The following is an 8,997-nucleotide window of genomic DNA, read 5'->3' on the forward strand; positions in this document are numbered from 1 at the left end:
TCCTCCCTCCTCCGGCGGATTTTCTGTGCCGCATGCACCTGCAGCTCCTGATGTGCCAACTCGGCAAACACGGTCACAACACGGTATTTCAAAACCTCAAATTCGTACAGATGGCACAGTTAGGTATGACAAGCTCAAACCTCGTTTTGGTGGTCTGATAACTACTGGTGAACCTCATAATTTGCAAGAAGCTTTGAATGATACAAATTGGAAGAGGGCCATGAATGATGAGTATGATGCTCTTATTAAAAATAAGACTTGGCATTTAGTCCCACCAACAAAAAATAAAAATTTCATTGATTGTAGGTGGGTCTATAGGATTAAAAGAAAGGCAGATGGTCAAATTGACAGATACAAGGCAAGGCTAGTAGCAAAAGGTTTCAAACAAAGATACGGTATAGATTATGAAGATACCTTTAGTCCTGTTGTTAAAGCAACTATTATCAGACTTGTTCTTTGTGTTGCAGTATCCAGTAACTGGAGCCTCAGGCAATTGGATGTTCAGAATGCGTTCCTCCATGGCGTTCTAGAGGAAGAAGTCTATATGAGACAACCACCTGGCTATGAGATTAAAGGCAAGGAAAATCATCTCTGCAAACTTGAAAAAGAGTTGTATGGTCTAAAACAGGCACCTCGAGCATGGTACTCCAGGTTGTGTGACAAACTTCAAGCACTTGGTTTTAAACCATCAAGGGGGGATACTTCTCTGTTCTTTTTTAGAAGAGGAAAAACTATTATGTTTATGTTGGTCTATGTTGATGATATAATTGTTGCTAGCTCATCACAAGATGCAACTGTAGCTTTGTTGGCAGATTTGAGAAGAGATTTTGCCTTGAAGGATCTAGGAGATCTGCATTATTTCTTGGGAATTGAAGTCAAGAAGGTAAAAGATGGCATCCTTCTGACCCAAGAAAAATATGTCATGGTTATATTGAAATGTGCAGGTATGACAAATTGCAAGATTTCAAACATGCCTCTCTCAACATCTGAAAAACTGTCAAAGGAACAAGGAGAACCTTTGGGGGCCGAAGAGTCAACAAGGTATATAAGTATGGTAGGTGCCTTGCAATATTTGACATTGACAAGATCGGATATTTGTTTCCCAGTGAACAAAGTTTGCCAGTATTTGCACGCTCCTGCCTCCCAACACATGACAACAGTTAAAAGGATTTTGAGATACCTTAAAGGTACCATGAGTACAGGTCTAAAATTCACTAAGTCAGCTTGCAACATTGTTAGTGCTTTCTCAGATGCTGATTGGGCAGGATGTCCTGATGACAGAAGATCAACAGGAGGTTTCTGTGTGTTTTTTGGTCCCAACCTGATCTCTTGGAGTGCACGTAAGCAAGCTACTGTTTCAAGGTCAAGTACTAAGGCAGAGTATAAATCATTAGCCAATGCAACTGCTGAGATTATTTGGGTCCAAACTCTTCTGCGTGAACTTGGAGTTGCTCATTCGTCAGTTGCTCGTCTTTGGTGTGACAACATTGGTGCCACATATTTGTCAGCAAGTCCAGTGTTTCACGCAAGAACGAAACATATAGAAGTTGACTATCATTTTGTTCGAGAGAGAGTAGCTAGCAAGCTACTAGATATTCGATTTATACCAACAGGTGATCAAGTTGCTGACGGGTTTACCAAGGCCTTATCATGGCGTAAATTGGAATATTTTAAGAGCAATCTCAACTTGGTGAAGTTATGATTAAGGAGGCGTGTTAGAATACATTGTAACATGTATATACGGTATAACTATAAACCATATATACGCCCGGTAGGCTAGCATGTTGCGTGGTTGTTGTAACCGGTAGTTGTGGTTGCTAGGATTCATCCTCATCGTCGTATATCTTTCTTGAGGATCAATCCAACACAACCGAACTACCAAATCTTGTAAACCTCTTTGCCTATATAACATGCAACGCGTCCCTGCCAGAGGTATACGCTTCATCCAATCTTTCAAAAGTAACCGATATATTGATCCAACAGAGATTGACCTAACATGTTTCATAAGTAATAATAAAGCAAAAAATACAGTCAAGTTATGCAAGATCGGAGCTCTTGGACAATGATTTAATTACATGGCCTTGATGAACTGTTCCTACTAAATATTGCTCCCTCCGTAAAGAAATATAAGAGCGCTTAGCTCACTAAAGTACAAGTGATACACATTTACTTGCGCCGAGTAAACAAAACATTGTCGTATATACATAAAAACACACGACGTTATCCAAAATTCTTTGCTCAATGTCATCTTCAACTGCTACGCTCTGATCTTGCGTATGTGGCATGGCCTAGTAGGCCGGGCAAATCTTCCTGATGATCCAGAGAATAATGCCCCATATGAGCTCATTCTCCTCCGTGGCCTTCACCTGATGCTCATGGCTTCTCACACTGACACTGTTGTTTCTTCTCTGAAGCTGGCTCCTGAGAGCAATGGCCTCCACTGCCTCGTACACCATTTTTTTTCTCTCCTAGGATGCTGCTGCAGATGCTATTGCTAGCTAGTTGCGCGAAAAGTGAATAAGAGACTGGTTATTGGGTTCTTGTTGTTGCTGGAAAGACTTGAGGATCTCCAGAGTATTTGTACTCGTACAGCCGCTTGGTGCCACTGCCGCAGGAAGGAAGGAAGAGCTGGCTGGCTGGCTTGACATCCAAGGTAGCAGTAACCAATAAGCTGTAAGCAGGATATGTCTGTCGCCATGTCGGGAACACTGCCTCTGATGGAGTCATAGGTCAAGCAGTCAAAAACCAGTGCGTGTGATGGCGACGACGTCTGAAATGAAATCCTTTCGAGAACGTTTCGTCGCAGCCACGTTTCGACACGAGTACGTAGTTCGAGCAGCAAAGCAGTGCTCTTCTAAAAAATAATATATTCTTTTGCAAGACTTGGCCGCAAGATGGATTTGAGGTTTGACTGCACTTCTTTTTTGAGGAATGGACGTGAAGGAAGCAACGGTTATAGTACTAGTATATACTGGCACTGGCACGTGCATGGTTCGGAAGCGGAAACTATCCTTAGCTATGAAATAATAAGAGTCATAAAAACAGAACAACACTGCTTTGCTGCTCGAACTACTCGTCTCCAAACGTGATGGCGACGGAACATTCTCGAATCATCCCAGACATCGTCTGTCATCACACGTAGTTTGACTGCTTGACCCATGCCCCAATCAGAGTCCCCAACATGGCGACACATCCTGCTTAGTACTGCTTACTACCTGTACTACCTTGGCTGCCAAGCCAGCCAGCTCTTCCTTCTTGCCTGCCTTCCCGCAGCACCGAGCTCTACGGGTACAAATACTCAAGAGATCAATGGATCCTCAAGTCTTCCCAGCAACAACCAACCAGTCTTTTCTTCACTTTGCGCGCAACTTCTAGCATCTGCAGCAGCAGCCCGAGAGCGAAGTAATGGTGTACGAGGCAGTGTAGGCCATTGCTCTCAGGAGCCAGGTTCAGAGAAGAAACAACAGTGTCAGTGTGAGAAGCCATGAGCATCAGGGTGAAGGCCAAGGAGAAGTCTGAAGGGAATGAGCTCATATGGAGCATTATTCTTTGGATCGTCAGGAAGGTTTGCCCGGCCTTCTAGACCATGCATGCGCACGTACGGAAGATCACAAGTCACAGTTGAAGGTGGACTGTTTTTTATGCTTGGAGCAGAGATTTTGCATAACGCCATGTATTTTTATGTGTATACTGTGTAGTGTTTAGCCAGCGCAGGTAAGTGTGTGTCAGTTGTAGTTAGTAGGAATAGTTCATCAAGATCATGTACTTAAAATCAGTGTCCAAGAACTCCGGTCTTGCCCTACTTGACTGTACTTTTTTTTTTAAAACAAGGCAAAAGATTTGCCATTTCATTGAATAAGGAAGAAGTTTTAGGACAAAGCCGCAAAGCGGCAATAATAAAAGAAAGGACTACTCTCGTGGCATTACCATACTCAACTGCTTCGCACCGGCCAAAACCCAAAGAGACACCTCGTCTTTAATCTTTGAAATAAGAACCATCGAAGGGACGGCCGTGTTACGGAAGACTCTAGCATTGCGTTCGGTCCAAATCTCCCATGAGATGAGCATCATCAGAGAGGCCAGTGCCTTGGGAGATCCAACCCGAGTGTGTATGTTGTTGGTCCACCAATCTCTCACCGAGACCCTCGTCGCCCAGGTTGCCGTGTTGACGTGGTGCAATCCAAGCCACGGAATAATATCGTTCCACACCTGAAGAGTGAATCGGCATTGGAAGAGGAGATGAGCCGCAGATTCCTGGCATTGCTTGCATAGAGGGCATACACCACAATTGGGCCAACCCCGCCTAATTAAACGACCGGACGTCCAGATCCTATTTTGCAGAACAAGCCAAGCAAAAAATTTGTATCGCGGGGGAGCCCACACCTTCCAGACCGATTGCACCAGATATGAAGTAGTAAGCCCTTCAAACTGCGCCTTGTATGCTGAAAAGGCAGAGTACATACCATCTTTAGTGAACTTCCATACAATTGAATCCTCCATCCCCTCTTCAAGGGTGGCAGAATTCAGCTTTCCCCAAAGATTTGCAAACTCTTGGACGTGACCAAGAGAAAGGCCATTGGAAATGTCGATGTTAGAGATCCACAGATTGTTGTGTAGAGCTTGCTGGACGGAACAATTTTTCTTTCGAGAGAGGTCAAAGATGCGGGGCGCGATGTCACGAGGTCTCAAGCCCTGTAGCCAAGAGGAGTTCCAAAAAATTTCTGTTCGTCCGTTGCCCACCGTGACTCGCGTGGCAGCCGCAAAAAACACCCGGTCATCATCTGTGCACGGCGTGCCCATACCAATCCATGGTTTTGTGGGATCCTTCCACTCCAACCAAAGCCACCTAAGCCGAAGAGCCTTAGCAAATTTGGCCAAATTTAACACGCCCAGGCCACCATTCTTCTTCGGCTTGCAAACAAGGTCCCAGTTTATTTTGCATTTTCCATCGGAAACTGTATCTGCGCCCGCCCAAAGATAGGCGCGCCGTAGACTATCAATTTTCTTCAGAACCTCGACCGGGATGTCGAGAAGCGTAAGGTGATATATGGCAATAGCGGTGAGGACGGCCTTAATAAGAACGGCCCGGCCCGCAGTGGCGACATGTATGCTTTGCCAAGGGGGGAGCTTGCTGGCCACCTTATCCTCGAGGTGCTGAAAATGAATCCGCTTGAGACGCCTAACGGACAACGGCAGCCCAAGGTATCTCATCGGGAACGAGGTGCGAACAACCGGAAAAGCATGGAGAATATCATCAAGATCAACATCGCCGCAACGAATAGGGGCCACAAGGCTTTTGGTGCAGTTAGTGACGAGGCCGATGACTTCCCGAAAGGAGGCCAAGGTGGATGCAAGGAATTGAACGTCTTCCTTGATAGGCTTGACAAATATGACCGTGTCGTCGGCATATAGCGATGCATGGATGGTCGTGGCTCTTCCACAAAACGGTTGGAGGTGTCCCTGGGCAGTGGCCTTGTTTAGAAGGTGGTGTAGAGGGTCAATCACCAGGACGAACAAAAGGGGAGACAGGGGGTCTCCCTGTCGCAGCCCAAAACCATGTTTCAGCGGGTCACCCATCACTCCATTGATCAAGACTCTCGATGTGGCCGTGGAAAGGAGGGCTGAAACCCACTCTCGAAATCTGCTTGGGAAGCCGAGGTGTCACAGGAGATCAAAGAGGAAATCCCATTGCACCAAATCAAAAGCTTTCTTGATGTCGAGCTTGAAGAGCAAAGTTGGGGTTTTGCGGCGGTGAAGCTTCCTTGCCAAGTTTCTGACATACATGAAATTATCATGGATACTTCTCTTCTTTATAAAAGCGCTTTGGGCATTTTAGACTAGGCTTTGCATGTGCGGGGCAAGGCGTGTGGCCATCATCTTAGCGATAATCTTAGCAATGGCATGGATGAGACTGATGGGCGGGAAATCTGAGATGCACTCTGCACCATCCTTCTTAGGGATGAGGGCGATGTTCGCCGAGCTGAGCCAATGGAGGTTAGCGGTATGCAAGTTGGAGAAGTGGTTGACCGCGACCATAATGTCCCCTTTGATGATCTCCCAACAGTCCTTGAAGAAGGCACCAGTGAAGCCATCCGGCCCCGGCGCTTTGTCACTTGGGAGATCCCAGATTGCCCTCTTAACCGCTTCCTCTCTGAAGGCAGCCCCAAGCTCCGAAAGGTCACGTGCAGGGACTGAAATATTACTCCAATTAATGTCAATGCTGCGAGGTGGACCCTTTTTTGTTACCTCGAGGAAGTGGTTTTGGATGATGGACTTCTTGTGATCATGATCAGTGACCCATCCACTATTGTGCTTGAGGTGGTGAATGAAATTCTTTCTTCTTCTACGATTGACACGGAGATGAAAAAAACAGGTGTTGGCATCTCCAACTTTGAGGTTGGTGATTCTCAAACATTGCCTTTTTCAGGCACGCTCAAGCACAGATAGACTAAGACCTTGTGCTTGAGCCTCCTACAGAGATCACGCTCATCAGCACTGAGAGGCCGGGAGTCTTGGGCCTCGTCCAAACGGAGAATTACCTCTAGGGCCATGTGGACTTGCACCTTCTAATGTGCAAAAATCGTCTTGCTCCAATTTTTAAGCGCTTGGCTCGTATTTTCCATTTTGTGAAAGAGAATGTGGTAGGGGTCCACGTGGTTCACTTGTCTACCCCAAACTCCTTGGACAATATCTTGGAACCCAGGCATTTTGGTCCAAAAGTTTTCAAAGCGGAAGCACTTGTTTCTCGGCGGCCCTTTATCATTGGCGAGGAGAAGTGGGCAATGGTCAGAGAGCAAAGACGAAAGAGCATGCAGAAGATGTGTGCCAAATTCGACGTCTCATTCCTCATTGCATAAGAAAGAGTCGAGCTTGCTCATGGTTGGATCATTTCGCTCGTTGCTCCAAGTAAATTTCCGGTTTTGCAGGCGTATCTCTTTAAGCTCACACACATTGAGCGCGTTGCGGAAACGGACAATTCGACTCCGATCAACATTTGCATGGTTTTTGTCTCTAGCTCTATATATTTGGTTAAAGTCACCGGTGACCAACCATTTGTCTCCAGTGGGGGGCTTCTCCTGGGCCAGTTCCTGGAAGAAGGCATCTTTGAGGTTGCTTCGAGTCGGGCCGTAGACAGATGTTAGCTTGAATGAAGTGTCTGATGAAGCAATGGTGACTTTGGCAAAGAGGAAAAATGCACCGAAGGACACATCCTAGACGGAGACAAAGTTCTCATCCCAGAGAAGCAGAATGCTGCCGCGAATGCCCAATGTCAGACATTGAGCAAAGTTCTTCAATCTGTGCCCTCCGAGGTGGCAAGCAGTGAAAGGGTTGACCTGCTCGAGCTTGGTTTCTTGAAAACAAATGATATGACAAGGAGTAGCATTGACGGTCTCATAGATGGCAGCGCGACGATCAGGACAGTTTAAGCCTCAGACATTCCAACTAAGAACACTCAAGTTTTGATCTAACATTGATGAACTCGGATTACATCGGAGGAGCAGATCCAAACATGATCAGCTCTAGGCGTACCGCACAGCAATCCAAAGTGGAACAAAGCACAACTCAGCAGCCAGCAACAATTGCAACACACATCTAAAGGTGCCTCGCCAGGGCAACAGCTAGTCGCAGCCCTCAAGACCAGCAGCAAGCAGGCATAAAACATGCATTTCAGGGTTGTAGCTAACATGAAGAAGGGGCAACATCAACTGGGACTTGCACCAGTCCGATCATGCCGACACGCCGGCGATCTCCTTGGCCGACGCCTGCAGTTCAGGGCCAGCCTCACCTCCATGTTCCAACAGAGCGTCTTCAACAGCCGTAGCAAGGTCACAGTCAAGGTTGAACAAAGCCCTAAGGGTTGAAACAGCTATGTCCGGTAGCCTTCCCTGAAACATGTCGACAAACTTGCCAATGGCGTCTTCCATGAATTGTTGTCCTTCATCTATGATTCCCATGTGCTGGCACAACAGCCTCTCGGCCATCTGTGCCACATGCATCTTTCTGTTCTTTGCTCGAAGGCGTGGGCTGCACCTAGTCGTGTCGAAGACAACCACACCCGCAAGTTTCTTCCTCTTGTTTGCAGGCTGGCGCGGTGGAGTGGAGCTTGGCGCAGGTAGCAGCGATGGCTGACGGGCAACAAAGTATGGGCATCTTCGTTGCGACGCGGCCGGGCTTCCTGGAGGGGTGGACATGGGGATGTGGACAGGGGTGTCCGGTTCCGGCTCCGTGTAAGGCGACCTGGCCACTGTGGGTGAAGCAATAGCGATCTCCGATGCTGCGTTCGGCGGGCTCCGGCGCGCCTCTGATCGCGTCTCACTATCATCCAGCGAGCAGGACGGCTGGATCCTGGTGTCTTGGCAGGCACTTGTTTCGCAGAGCCAGCCCATGGCAGAGTTGGTAGTCTCGATCTTGATGATGTCCTGAGCGGTGGTGCGCGGCGATGGCAGAGGCGAGACCATGGCAGAGCTAGAAGTCTTGATCTCGATGATGTCTCGAGAGGTGGTGAGTGGCGATGTCGGAGATAAGCGTTAGTGGGAATCCGAGGTGACAGTAGCAACAGAGTCTCGGCATGACGCGTGAGGCGAGCGGTTGTGCGTTCTGATCCATGCTACCTCCCTAGTTCATTTTTCTCAAAAAACAAAAACTCTTTTGAACAATCATACCACTAGTGGACTTTAATCAGGATTAAAAGGGACGCAGTTGACATCCCTAGTTGAAAGGGAGTGTACAACCGCTATATTTAAGTTGCCAAGGCATCTAAGCAGTTGAAATAATCTGAGAAAGCACTTAACAGTGTGGCCTCATATAAATTACGAAGACAGTCTTGTGATGAAGCTGAGAGGAAAAGTTAAGGACTCAAATGAAATAGGCATGCATTTCTTTACGATAGTGCAGCAGGCACTGCTGACATATTGGCCAACTCAGGTATAGCATAACAACAAATAAGCATTCGAATCAAGCAATACAGCAAAGCAGACAACTGAACTATTTGTAATT

This window comes from Triticum aestivum, chromosome 7A (genome assembly GCF_018294505.1).
Source record: "Triticum aestivum cultivar Chinese Spring chromosome 7A, IWGSC CS RefSeq v2.1, whole genome shotgun sequence".
Taxonomy (NCBI): Eukaryota; Viridiplantae; Streptophyta; class Magnoliopsida; order Poales; family Poaceae; genus Triticum; species Triticum aestivum.